The sequence below is a fragment of the Culex quinquefasciatus genome, chromosome 3, assembly GCF_015732765.1.
Source record: "Culex quinquefasciatus strain JHB chromosome 3, VPISU_Cqui_1.0_pri_paternal, whole genome shotgun sequence".
Lineage (NCBI taxonomy): Eukaryota > Metazoa > Arthropoda > Insecta > Diptera > Culicidae > Culex > Culex quinquefasciatus.
In genome coordinates this window covers 67,964,572-67,977,902 of record NC_051863.1, presented here as the reverse complement: position 1 = coordinate 67,977,902, position 13,331 = coordinate 67,964,572, and the positions used below count along the sequence as shown (strand labels likewise).

The 13,331-nt window shown below is 43.1% G+C and overlaps 1 long non-coding RNA gene across 1 annotated transcript; it reads right to left on the bottom strand.

Moving 5' to 3' along the window:
- Nucleotides 1-9,428: 9,428 nt before the first annotated feature.
- On the bottom strand, nucleotides 9,429-10,175 carry LOC119770546. The gene is made up of 2 exons (XR_005278886.1): nucleotides 9,635-10,175; nucleotides 9,429-9,563 (listed from the first exon to the last, which is right to left on the bottom strand). It is a non-coding gene; the product is annotated as an uncharacterized LOC119770546 (long non-coding RNA).
- Between the last annotated feature and the right edge of the window lie 3,156 nt (nucleotides 10,176-13,331).

The following is a 13,331-nucleotide window of genomic DNA, read 5'->3' as shown; positions in this document are numbered from 1 at the left end:
TTTTTTTTCTTAACTTATGAACGCGCCGAAATCAGGTCTGAACAGATTGTGTGAACCAGTGCAGATTATGCTCTAGTACAGCAACACAAAAACAGCCAGCATAACACATACAACAACAAAACAAAACATCCAGTGAGTGCCTAGAGTTCTGAGTTCAAAAATAAGCAGCTTTGACCAGCAGGAACCGACTAGCGGTTGGTCATTGCTCTGCGAACCGTACTACTGACCAGTTCAGACAAAATCAGACGCAGTTTAGCTAAGTTTAAGTGTTTACAGTCCACTTTTAGTCCATCCAATTACTGACCGCGAAATATAACCTGACGATTTAAGAATAAATGTTTTCTGTACAACCCGCGAGTTCTGATTAATTTAGAATGATCCGATTTTGCACGGCACCGGGAATCTGACGCTAGTATGTGCGCAAACATATTTTGGTCCTTCGAACCGGATCCGTAAGGTTCCGGTTCCCCTGGTGCCTGCAAATCGCTCTAAAGAGGACATTTCAGTCGTGTGAAAGTGTACCTGTGCAAAACAAAAAGTGCATCGCGATGGCGATGGCGTCCGAAGTCGGAATAATCTCCCGCTGGAATCCACGGAGAAGAAGATTCCGCCATCATCCGCAGCAGTACAGCATGGCGCCGGACTCGCTGTGGCCATCGCGCACTGCAGTACCTGGAAACCCGCCGCAGAAAACCACTTTCCCGAGGAAAAACCGCCGAAAACTCGCGAAATTGTTCCGTTCAGTGCTCGTGCAGTGCATTTTTGTAAACATTTCGCATCTGACAGTTCCGTTCTGTCCAGTTAAAGTGCCAAAAACAGTTGCTCAGTTTCAGTTCGGTGGCCAAACCAAAATCTGCCGTCGGTTTGGCAAAAATCTGCACACGAACCGTCCGCAAAGTGCCGTGAATCCGTGAAAATCCGCCAGAAAATCGTGTGCCTAAAATCGGAATGGCGGTCCCACCATTTTACGTCGTGGAAAACCATGTCGTGAAACCGTTCTGTGAAAAAAAAAAAAAAATGGTGGTTGAACAACAGTGAAGTGGAAAAAGAAGTCCGTGCCCATCGCATGCAAGTCGATGCTCACACTTGCGACGGTGCGAGAAAAAGTCTGTGGAAAAATTGAGCTATTGAGCAACTCATACAGAGACAGAAAATTGCAGACCTGTCGAAAGTGACACAGCCGATGACGTTTCTCGGTTTGTTTTGATCGCGAATTCGGTGTCGATCGCGAAATCGGTTCTGCTGCAGTTCGGTGCAGTTTCAGCCGTGAAAACTGTTCGGTCCGTCGGTCGATCTCGGGAAAACAGTGCAGTTTGGTGTTCTACGTAACAGTTGTGTGTGGTGCAGAGGTGAGCTTGTGCGATTCGCGATGGTGATAATCGGTTCCGTCGGTCACGGTCGCTAGCCGTTCGCTAGGATGCAGTTTGTGCGAAGAACACTGCTCGGTATTTACGGACGAAACAGTGCAAGTGCAGCGAAGATTCAGTCCGACCAGCATTGAAGAACCGGTCTGATGCCAGTGATCCTGGCCAGTCAGTGCAACGAACCGTTGCAAGTGAAGTTTCTGCTCGCCTTGTGAAGAAAAACCGCACACAAACACACACCCGATCGACTGCAGTGTGTTTTGCTGTGCACTGCACCCCGTCAGCAGAAAAATACAGGGACGTCGCTAAGGGCGTCCACAGCGGGTGTGAGTGTTTAATCCGGACTGATTTCAGCCGAATCTGCATGCAGCGACGCACTTTGCGACAGCTGTTCGGCACATACGTGTAGCAGGGCAAGTGCAGACCTGGGTGTGGCTGTTTCGGTGCTGTTGGAGCAGCAGTTCGGTTCGGCGACGAAGTTCGCTGATATGCCAGACCAATCAGCAGTTCAACAGCAGAGAAGTTGGCGTTTGCAGCACAGTTCGCCGGCACAGATCAGCCACGTCGCCTCAGACATCAGCATGCCACACGCTGATTGGAGGTTGCCAGCAGTAAAGCCTTTCGGGGCGGCGCGTCGTGATCGGACGGGTCAGACAGCCGTCCCAAAAGCAACCCAAGTTAAGTACCTGTTAATTTACTTTAACATTCAGTTGCTCAGCCGTACAACACCGCAGGTACTCCAGGCTGGCACCTCATCAGTCAAACAGCCCAGCTCTGTTCGTCGCGAGCCAGCGAGCGCGCGACTTCTCCAGACTGCCGAGCATCGCTTCAGAACTCGGAGGTTCAGCTGCAACGGACTCGTCGGCCGCGTGTTAACGACCATCCACCAGGGCCCGGTGGTACCGTCGTCAGCGCACACGGCGATTCAAGTGAAGTCTTCTCCTGGTGCACCGGAGAAGGTCTCAGCGAGACATCCGACTACGAACGGTGGCAGTCCACCGACAGTTCAGCAGACTTTTCATCGTCAGCGAGTTCGTCCAGACCCAGAGCATCAACAGCAACACGATCACGGTCGTGTCGAGCTCGGGGTTCAACCGTCTTCCCGCAGCTGCAACTACAGCAGCTCATCGGATCGGAGGCACAGACCTCGCCTTCGCCAGCTCAGCGAGCAGCCGCTTCATCTGCTCTGCCGTCAGCAACTCTGCGCGTCATTGCAGAGACGAGGATCCAGCCGTAAAGCACTAGGGACGGCGCTGTTCTGATCGGACGGGTCGGAACTGCCGTCCCACCTCAGCCGACAGTTAAGTACCGTAACATTTCTGTTGTTTTTACAAACTTAGCGGCTTTTCTGTTAGGTACTCGGCCAGGGTCCTGAGCAGCAGCAACAGCGTGCAATTTACACCTGCATGCTCATCTGCGAGCCTTCCGTCGCGCCGCCACTACGGCGCTCTCTTCAATCCCGTTCAGCGGTCGCCAGCCGCGAGTATAGCCAGTTCTTCGGTCAACTCTTCAGTTCAGTCCGGCGGTCACTATCCGCTGGTGAACCCAGTTCGTTCCAGCGGTCAGCGCCCGCTGGTGCATCCAGTTTCTGTCGGCTTCAAGTTCATCAAGTCGCTTCCAGTACATCCAGCTTTTCCTTTCTACGGTCAGCGTCTCGAGGCGCTGTACACTTTGCAGTGGCGGGTAGATACGTCTATCGCGTCTAGGCTGCCATCTACGGACCAGGTCACACTCTGGTGACCACCACTGACGTCTCCAAGGAGACAACGTCCCCACATTGTGGACAATTCAGACGGCCACTTCTGGCCAACTTCAGGACATCTGACCACCTGTCACGACAGGTCGCAGCCTCAGCGATATGAGGTCCAGGCGTTGTCACAGCTTACACAGCGTCCTGGGTACAACAGTCAGCTGCAACTCCTCTGAGCGTTCGCGGAGGTTTTGCATTTCAGTGCGTATCAGCTGTACAGCACTGAACAGATCCAGAACGCAAACGTCCTGAAGTCAAACAACAGACCACAGACAAGGAACAGCAGCAGGAGAGATGGAAGAAACACGGATAGCATCAGCAGGAAAGAATCGATCCGATCAGCACGGATACCAACTGCACATCCAGTGCGGCGTACGGACAGAGCTCGCGGCACACCGGTCGACGAGAAACCAAGCGGAAACTGACTGCACACCCCGTGCAGCGACACAGATCACGGCGCGCGACACACTGGTCGACGCATTAACCGACGAGAGAAATCACACGGATCACGATGAGCGGCGCACGGGCAGAAAGTACGACGACGGGACTGTTGAGATAGTCCAGCAACAGCAGTAAACCGACGGTGGCTCAAGGGCCACAACTGACAACGGCGGGCGGCGCACGCAACAGATCACGATGGATACGACACACTAGTTGTCAACACAACCAGCTTACTACGGCGGGCGGCACCGAAGCCGCAAAACCGAACATTCGAGCACGGAGCAGTCTGCAAATGCAGACGACGGAAGCTGCACTCCGAGAGTGCAACAGAAGCAGCTCATGGCGAGCGGCACACCAGCCACAGATTAGCGGACCACGGCAAACAGCTGTGGGAATGGCGGGCGGCAAAAATATACCGCACATACAGCGCTAGATCACCACGACAATAACAGATCAGCACGACAACAGACGGTGATTTCCAGCAATTCAGCACGCCAGAAGCTGAAGCGAGGTTCCAGCACAAGGCAATCGGGGATGGCGTTGTTCTGATCGGACGGGTCGGAACTGCCATCCCGACTCTGCCCAGAGTTAAGTACCATACGTTCCAACAGTTTTTCTGGGCATTTACTCGTCTCTCTAACAGGTGCAGAGCGCTGGAACACTCAGCAGACAGCAATCAACGGTCGCAGATTCAGCAGTGCATCCAGCAAGATGCATTCGGTCGCAACAGCAAGCGCAGTACCAAGCGATGGCGAACCAGTCGCAGTCGTCACGCACAGCAGCGACAGCGGACAGAGGGCGACGCAGTCGTCGTCAACAGTAGCGGTAGCAGTTTACCGAACACGGTCGAAGAAAAGAAGAAAAATTGAACAGTGAAAGAACAACACACTGACAGACAAGACTGTTCAGATCAGATCTGTTCAGATTCAGGAAGTAGACTAATCCATAGGCACTGGTTCAAGTAGGAGTTTAATTAAAATACTTAGTATTTCAAGGCGGGCGGTATGAACGCGCCGAAATCAGGTCTGAACAGATTGTGTGAACCAGTGCAGATTATGCTCTAGTACAGCAACACAAAAACAGCCAGCATAACACATACAACAACAAAACAAAACATCCAGTGAGTGCCTAGAGTTCTGAGATCAAAAATAAGCAGCTTTGACCAGCAGGAACCGACTAGCGGTTGGTCATTGCTCTGCGAACCGTACTACTGACCAGTTCAGACAAAATCAGACGCAGTTTAGCTAAGTTTAAGTGTTTACAGTCCACTTTTAGTCCATCCAATTACTGACCGCGAAATATAACCTGACGATTTAAGAATAAATGTTTTCTGTACAACCCGCGAGTTCTGATTAATTTAGAATGATCCGATTTTGCACGGCACCGGGAATCTGACGCTAGTATGTGCGCAAACAACTTATTTTTATTAGGTCCTTTTAGGTGCTGTGGCCAGGTTGGGACCGAGGATCAGTAAAACAATATATAATAACAAAAAAAAACTCCTTAAATTCCATACTTGGAGATCATGTAACTGACGAGGGTTACTTGGTCCAAGCGGGTCTTGCAGGTCTTGAACCTGCCGATGTACTCGGAGAAAATCCCCCACAGCTCAGCCGAACTGTAGAGTACCTCCCCGGCTTCCTTCTTCGTGGCTCCACCGTCTCGGGGGCCACCTTGGCTGCTTCCTGCGGGACGAGGGCGATCCTTGGATTTTCCGTCCGGAACTGCGCCCGGCAGCGGAGGGAACTCCGCCGGCGTAAACGCCGGAACTGCTGGACTCTGCTTCTCCGCCTTCCTTGCCGGCGGTTTCGATTTCGACGCCTGCTGGCGCCTCCAGATGAAGTCCGCACGCTTAGGACAGCTGCGGTCCGTGGCTTCGTGGGCTCCAGAGCAGTTGGCACACCGCTTCGGCTCGGCTTCTTGGACTTTGCACTCGTCCGTCTTGTGGGGACCCCCACAGTTGTTGCACCTGCCTTTCAGGTGTCAGTTTCTGGTTCCATGACCCAGCTGCAAGCAGTTCCTGCACTGGGTCACGTTCGGCCGCTTGTTCCGGTAGGCCTCCCACTGGATGATAGTGCTTGCCACAACTTTCATTGCAGAGAGCTTCTTCAGATTGGTGTATCCCTTGGGGAAGACCACAATGTACGGAGTTTCGTCCACGGTGAACTTTTCTTTCCGCTTGATGATATGCACCTCCGGCGCGTCGAGCTTGAGATCCCTCTTCAGAAGGTACTTGACCTCGTCCAGTTTCAGTTCATCAGGAAAACCACGAAGAACCACCCGATGATTACGTTCGCTCCACCGTTCGTGGGTGTAGAATTCCACTTTCTTCTTCTTGAAGAGCTCTTGCAACTTGTCAAAATCTTTGACAGAGAAGCAGGTCACCTTGGTTCCAAATCGAGTTTGTAAATCGGTTTGAAACCTAATTTACAACTTTCCACTATCGCCACGAGCTTGTAAAAATCCGTGTTGTTCTTCACCACCAAAGGTGGTTGCTTTTGTTTACCTGCTGACTGGCCGGGTGGTGAAACCGCCTGGGCGTCCCCTCCTCCTGCTGGGCTGGCATTGTTGTTGTTTTTGTTATCCGCTAGCGGGCTGAACTTGTTGTTGTTGAGCAGGGTCTTCTCAACTTTTTCTCCTTCGATGCCGATTCCAGTGACCTCGCTGGACTTCTTCCGTTTCCGATTCCCGCGGGCGGGACGAAAATCTTCCTCCTCGGAGGATTCCTCCACCTCCATCTGTCAAAAACTTCCAAGCACGCGAGATGACAACACGAGCAAAACACGTCTTAACTTGTCGCTGGCTGGCGACTGAGAACTTTAATTTTTAAAGGGGTTAAAATGGGTGAAAATAAACATTTTTATGCATGTTTCTATTGTGAAATTATCTCAGAAATACGAATATGACAACATTATCACCAGAAAATAGGATCTTAGTGTCTATTTTCTGTGTTTAGAAACATTTTTATAAAGTTAATTCAAAGATCTTACCAACGACCACAAAACATTGAAGATCTGACAACCCTATCAAAAGTTATGAGCACCTAAGTAATATTTATACACTTTTTTGAGGCTGGATCTCAGATTTTTTTGATGCAAAGAACGACCCATCGTTGGATGCGTAATCATAAGACCTTTCCAACGAGCCCAAAACATTGAAGATCTGACAAAGAGAAATGTTTGAAATGCAGGGAAAAATGTGCCTTTTCTGAATACCCCTTGATTCAAAGATTAGTTTAGTTTATTGTAAGTTTAAATTAGTTTTAGATGAGGTTATGTTTTCTTAACATTTTTCCCCGCATTGTACCTAGTGTTACGAAAATGATAAACCACCTTAAGATAGATTAATTATTGTTTTTAAAAGCAAATTCGAATTTGCTATCGAAAAGTACTTCACAATTTTTGAAATAAAATGTTCCGTTCTGTAGCTACAGCCACTTGTGGGTATTTTTCAATTTCTTTTTGTTTTTTGTGACATTTAAAAAAAAATCTTCTTCAAGGAAAAGCACGAATGAACTTTGAAAAGCTGAGACATTTTTTGATAGTTTTTTTTCTGGAACTTTGAAAATCGAGCAATTATTTTCTGAGAAGCATACAGTGTCGCATTGAATTCGAATCGATAAAAATGTATTTATTTAGGTGTAACCTAATTACAAACTTTAACTACCGTTATCTAGCGAACTAAATATAAGTCCGATTTTCAATGTTAAAATATGAAACCTCTGCTAAATTTTATGATCTTTTCAATAAAAATAATTTAATTTTTTATAAGGTCGTTGCAAATATAGTCCAAAAAAAAAAAGGGCAAAATTTTTTTTTAAGCTTCAAAATTTCCATAAAGATAGAAGTCTAATCAACTGAAAACAATCTTTTTGTTAAATGAAATTCCGATGTACTTATACAGCACTGAAAAAAATCGCAAAAAATTAAATTTTTGTCATATTTTGGAAACTAATTATTGCAAAATAACTAATGCATTTCAAACACTTTTATCATTAACCCTCTACAACCCAACCCCGCCTTTAGACGGGCTTCGATTTAAAAAATCGCCAAAAATCCATTTTTCAACCAATTTTTGATCTTCAAAAAGCATTGGAAAGAAGAACTAAGAATATTCATGGGTTGGAAGTTTTACTTGTTTTATTTGACTTTTCCAATGTTTTTAAAAATGTCATTTTTTTAGGGGTCAACTTTGGCTGTGTTTATTACTAACACTTCCTATATTTTAAGTAAAAAGAAGTATGCAGTAATTTTTCTAGTGTCCCAGACTAACGGTGCCTAGCCGGGACCGTGGTGTAGGGGTAAGCGTGATTGCCTTTCACCCAGTCGGCCTGGGTTCGATCCCAGAAGGTCCCGGTGGCAAATTTTGAGACGAGTTTGTCTGATCACGCCTTCCGTCGGACAGGGAAGTAAATGTTGGCCCCGGACTAACCTAAAAAGGTTAGGTCGTTAGCTCAGTCCAGGTGTAGGAGTCGTCTCCCTGGGTCCTGTCTCGGTGGAGTCGCTGGAAGGCAGTTGGACTAACAATCCAAAGGTCGTCAGTTTGAATCCCGGGATGGATGGAAGCTTAGGTGTAAAAAGAGGTTTGCAATTACCTCAACAATCAAACCTTCGGACACCTAGTTTCGAGTAGGAATCTCGAAATCGAGAACGCCAAGGCAATGCTGTAGAGCGAATAATTTGATTTTGATTTTGATGATAACGGTGCCATTTTAAAGCAGAAAATGTGAAAACAGCCAAAAAAATGAAAAAGTGATTGTAAAAACATGAAAAAATTAGATAGGCAAAATGTAATGATAGGAGGTGGTAGAATAGGCCAAATACTACCAAAAACAAACATAAACTAGACAAGATAAATGCAAATTAAAATACTGAAAATGAAACAAGAAAAAAAAAAATAAAAAATTTCGAAAAAAAAAATTGGGTACTAAAGCCCTATGTCAATTTTTATGTACAACGGTAAAAAACACGCTTAAAAAACATTTCTGATCACTTTTTTCATTTTAATGCAATTTTTTTTGACAAGACAACATTTTTCGATGTATCAACTATGGTCCCCTTGGAACGAGCTGTCAAGTAGGAGCTTTTCTGTCAAGAAGGACCGCGAGGTTAATTTTTCGAAATTGATTTAAAAATCCATTTTAAACTCTTTGTGGTCGTACAAAGGGTCATTTTACTCAGAAAAATAAGCTTTATCGCTGTAAACAATAATATCAGCAATCTAAGCTTCATTTTAGGACCCAATTGGGCAGTAGAGGATTAAAATGTTCAAACAATGGCTCGTAATTTATTTTTTTTAGAGTCGAGGAACATAAACTTCAAAAAATGGTCTTGAATATTAAATAAGGAAAATTATCTATTTTTAAATCTTCTTATGTCTTATGCCTTCCTCACTGAGGTAAGGCTATAATCCTGCTCTAAAAATGAACTTTTTAGTAAAAGTTCCAAGACCCACCTTCATGTGTACATATCGACTCAGAATCTAAAACTGAACAAATGTCTGGGTGTGTGTATGTGTGTGTGTGTATGTATGCATGTGGCCAAAATTCTCACTGAGTTTTCTCAGCACTGGCTGAACCGATTTTGACCAAACCAGTTGCAATCGACTTGGTATAGAGTCCCATACATCACTATTGAATTGTTTGAAGTTTCGATAACTAGTTCAAAAGTTATGTATAAATCTCATTTATATGCATGTAAACGATGTCCGGATCCATCATCTGACCCATCGTTGGTTAGGTAATCGAGAGTCTTTCCAACGAGTCCACAACATTGAGGAAGGCATCAACCACATAGGTGGATTAAGTTAGTTTTTCTACTAATAAAAAAAGAATAAAAAACTGCGAAAATTGTAGAGATGAGAGAACTACTCACTTATGAGATGGAAGTGTTACCGCGGAGCTTCATGACTCGGTCAAATTTGTAAAAAAGATAAGTTGGGATTAGGAGCAAAAATAGTTATGGATATTTGCTTCCATATAATTTCAAATACTTCTAATCATATCGAACCTATTTGACAAAAAAGTGCATTAAAAAGATTTCTACAATTTAAAAATATAACAAAGAGAGTTTGTTCAAACCTAGCAGCTCTGGTAGAGGTGTTGTGTTAAATACTTATGCTCTTTTTTCTTTGTATCTTGTTGAAAATTCAAAGGCAATGCCAACAAGGTCAAGTGTTTTTGCATACTTTCGCTTGCGATTGCCTCTTAGTGCTTATTTCCTTCCATAAAGTGCTCTTCAATTGCAACGGCAATCCGTTTGTTTTCTTTTTTTTTCTCCTTTTTCTGTGCAAGTCCTCAACCACCTTTTAACATCTCTCTCACAGAATGTCATTACTTTCTTCGGTTTCACTTTCGTTGGTAGATGACCTAATGTTGCATGGTTTGAGGTAGGTTGTTCCAAAGATGCACCAATGTCTAGTGCCTCTCCCTCTACAGCTGCCAATTGCCACGTGGAATGGAAAAACTGGCAAAACGTGACACCTTTGTTTTCGCCGAATAAATGATGATGTACCGAATTGGAAAAAAAACGTGAGCAGAATGCAGTTTTGCTGCTTGTTTTTTTTTTCAGCTTCGGTCGATGGACGAACTTTTGCCTTTCGATAAACCTTGACGAGTTGAGTTGTGTACCACGACTAACGACATCGCAATCACAGCAGAGTGTCGTTTTTGCTTCGTTTACAGTTCGTTAATTATGAAATGAAGCGCCTAACTAGGGGGACGGAATTAAATGCGACACTATATGTGATTATGACATCAATCAAACTTTCTTTTGCGTTTTGCGTAATGAAATTGTTGTCACTAAAAATAATGGCGAAGAACGTGTGTCTTACTATTTGTTTTATGGCATCACAATAATTTTAAAGAGTTTATATAAAGTTATTCCAATGTTTCAAAATAGTACAACCAGTGCCTACTAACATTCCTGTCCCTTAAAATCGAGATCTACAAACTAACATGGCGGGCACCGTTGGTGGCCAATCGAATTTGCAATCAAAAAGTACTTAAGAAAAATTTTGATATTTTTTTAGGTTACTTTTTTAAAAATAGTCGCTGTCGCTGGGCACCGTTGGTGGCCAATGACTGTTACCTATTCGCAACTGATCTAAAGTTTTAGCAATCATGGTGATTTATCTTTTCAGCGCATTGATAAAGGAAACATCACTTGATCGTCGAAGCCTATGATCAGCAGTGCTGGAAGGATATTACGGTTCGTTTTAGCAACGGAAGGGGGAACCATTAGAGACCCTAAATAGGGAGACTGGTCTAAGCTTGCTAAATCGATCTGGCAACCTATGTTTTGAGCATGGCAACACTGATAAGTTTTGCTGGGCGTAAAGGCAAATGCTCGTTTGGATACGTCAAACTCGTGTCTGTTTGGGTACGTCAAATTCACTTCGACCAGTCTCTCATTTAGGATCTCTAGTCTCTCATACTAAGTTAGTCCAATGTTTGAAAACAATATAGGGGAAATATACCCATTTTGCCGTTTTCCGCTTTTAATTCAACATTTTTAGATGTTTGCTCATTTTTATTGCTTTTATTGCTTGCTCATTTTTATTTGAGCTATTTATTACTTTGGGGCAGTCAAAAACATTTTATTTTAGCTGTAATTCATGATCAAAGTGCCGATAGGCCGATAAAAGAAATAGGCTGAGAAAGGTTATAGTTTCCCTAATAACTAAAATCTCCATCCAAACTTTGGAGAAAACTATTGAGCCAGGATAAAATGTTATTATCGTAAAAAAATGTTGACGAATTTGAAAACATGGTTTGTTTTTGTAATCGATGACATTTTTCAAAATTGAAATCAATGGAGTCGATTTTAAAAACAAAGAAGCCATTTTGCATCATTAGTTTGCCCATATAACTTTCCATACAAATTTGGCAGCCTTCGATGCAAAAATGATACATGAAAATTCAAAAATCTGTATCTTTTGAAGGGTTTTTTTTGATCGATTTGGTGTCTTCGGCAAAGCTGTAGGTATGGATAAGGACTGCACTGAAAAAAATGATACACGGTAATTTTTTTTGATGTTTTTTTATTTTACTTTTTGTTAAATACTAAAACTTGATTTGTAAAAGAACACTTTTTTTCTGATATGTTTCAGGGGACATCAAATGCCAACTTTTCAGAAATGTTCAGAACCTGGGTGCTGAATAGTGGTTCGCAAAACGAACTGTCAAAGTGGAACCAATTTACTGTTCGCCAAAAGTAAAGAGTATTGTTTTCTGCAGGATTTTTTTAATGAGTGGCTTTTGGAACCTGGAGTTGAAGTCAAAAAATCTTGAGAAAGTTGAAGGAGCGATCGCCATTTTTTATGATTATGAATGGAAATTGTTTATGGAGTCGATGCGGTTGTATCTATCCAGAAGCTGTATTTATTTGATTCCGTTTTGAAAACCTACTGGTTTAGTGACAATCTTAGCTGTTTGTTGGATCAGCTTTGCTAGAATTAGCGATGTGTTATCGTTGGACCAGGAAGAGCTGCAGGATTCCAAAATCAGCCAGGGAATTTATCTGCGACATCGCAGAATGACATTCTCGCCACAGTTCTTCGTCACCCGTAAAAAAGAAAAACCTTTTCTAACTACACCCAAAGGAAAAATATATCTCAAAATCTGCATCAGTGGATTTGCTGCAGAAAATGTCACATTTTATAACATTTTTTGCAGCAAGCCCGTAGATCATTTTTGCCCGCGTGTAAACATGTCAGCGATCTGCAGTTCTCACCAACACATATAATGCTGGTGCGTCCCCGAGCAATACTCCAAAAAGAAGGATATGTTGGTGCTCTTTCACTTACATTTCATCAAGCGTCCATGGCGTGGTGGTAGCGTGTCGGATCAATAACCAAGAAGTTGGTGGTTCAATTCTCGTTCTGTTAAGGGTTTTTTTGTTGTGAAATACAACAAAAAAGCCGTCGGTTATGTCGATAATTGTTGGTAACGGGCAAAAATGTCATACCCCTATATCGCAAAAAATGCATGAGGACAGTTTTCATGCAGATTCTGATATACTTTCATGCCGCCATGCATCACAATCATGCGACCGCCGTTTGGGTGTAATCGAAACTTGAAAACACACACACAATTTTTTAGCAAAAAATGTCAAAAAATAGACAAAATAAATCACATACTACTGGTTATAAAACAGCCCATTTATCAGTATTAAATAAGTCAGGCTTGTGCTTAAACAGACTCCTAATTTGTAGATGTAAACAAAGTGGGATCATTCGAAAATCACGTTACGCATTCTTTCTATTCACCACCCAGTTCAGAACAAGCAAAAAAACTTTGACCATGTTATGATTGTTTGAATAAATGCTGATTTTTTTTTCAAAAAATCTGAATATTGATAGCAAACATTTTTTTTACTTCATGTTTAGATGTCAAATCGAATTTGCAATCAAAAAGTAATTACGTAAAATTTTGAAAAATTTTTAGGTTACTTTTTTGAAAATAGTCGCTGTTATTTTTTTTTTAAATTAGTGTCCATGTTTGCCCACCTTTGAAAAAAATATTTTTCAAAAGCTGAGAAAATTTTCTACCTTGCTTTTTTAAACTTTGTTGATACGACACTTGATTGCTGAGATATTGCCATGTAAATATTTAAAAACAGGAAAATAGATGTTTTCTAAGTCACACCCAAAACCCACCATGTTTTGATGTCGATATCTCAGCATCAAATGGTCCGATTTCAATGTTAAAGTATGAAAGTAAGCAACATCCGTGAAATTTTCTGATCTTTTCGAAAAAAAATAGTTTCATTTTTTTA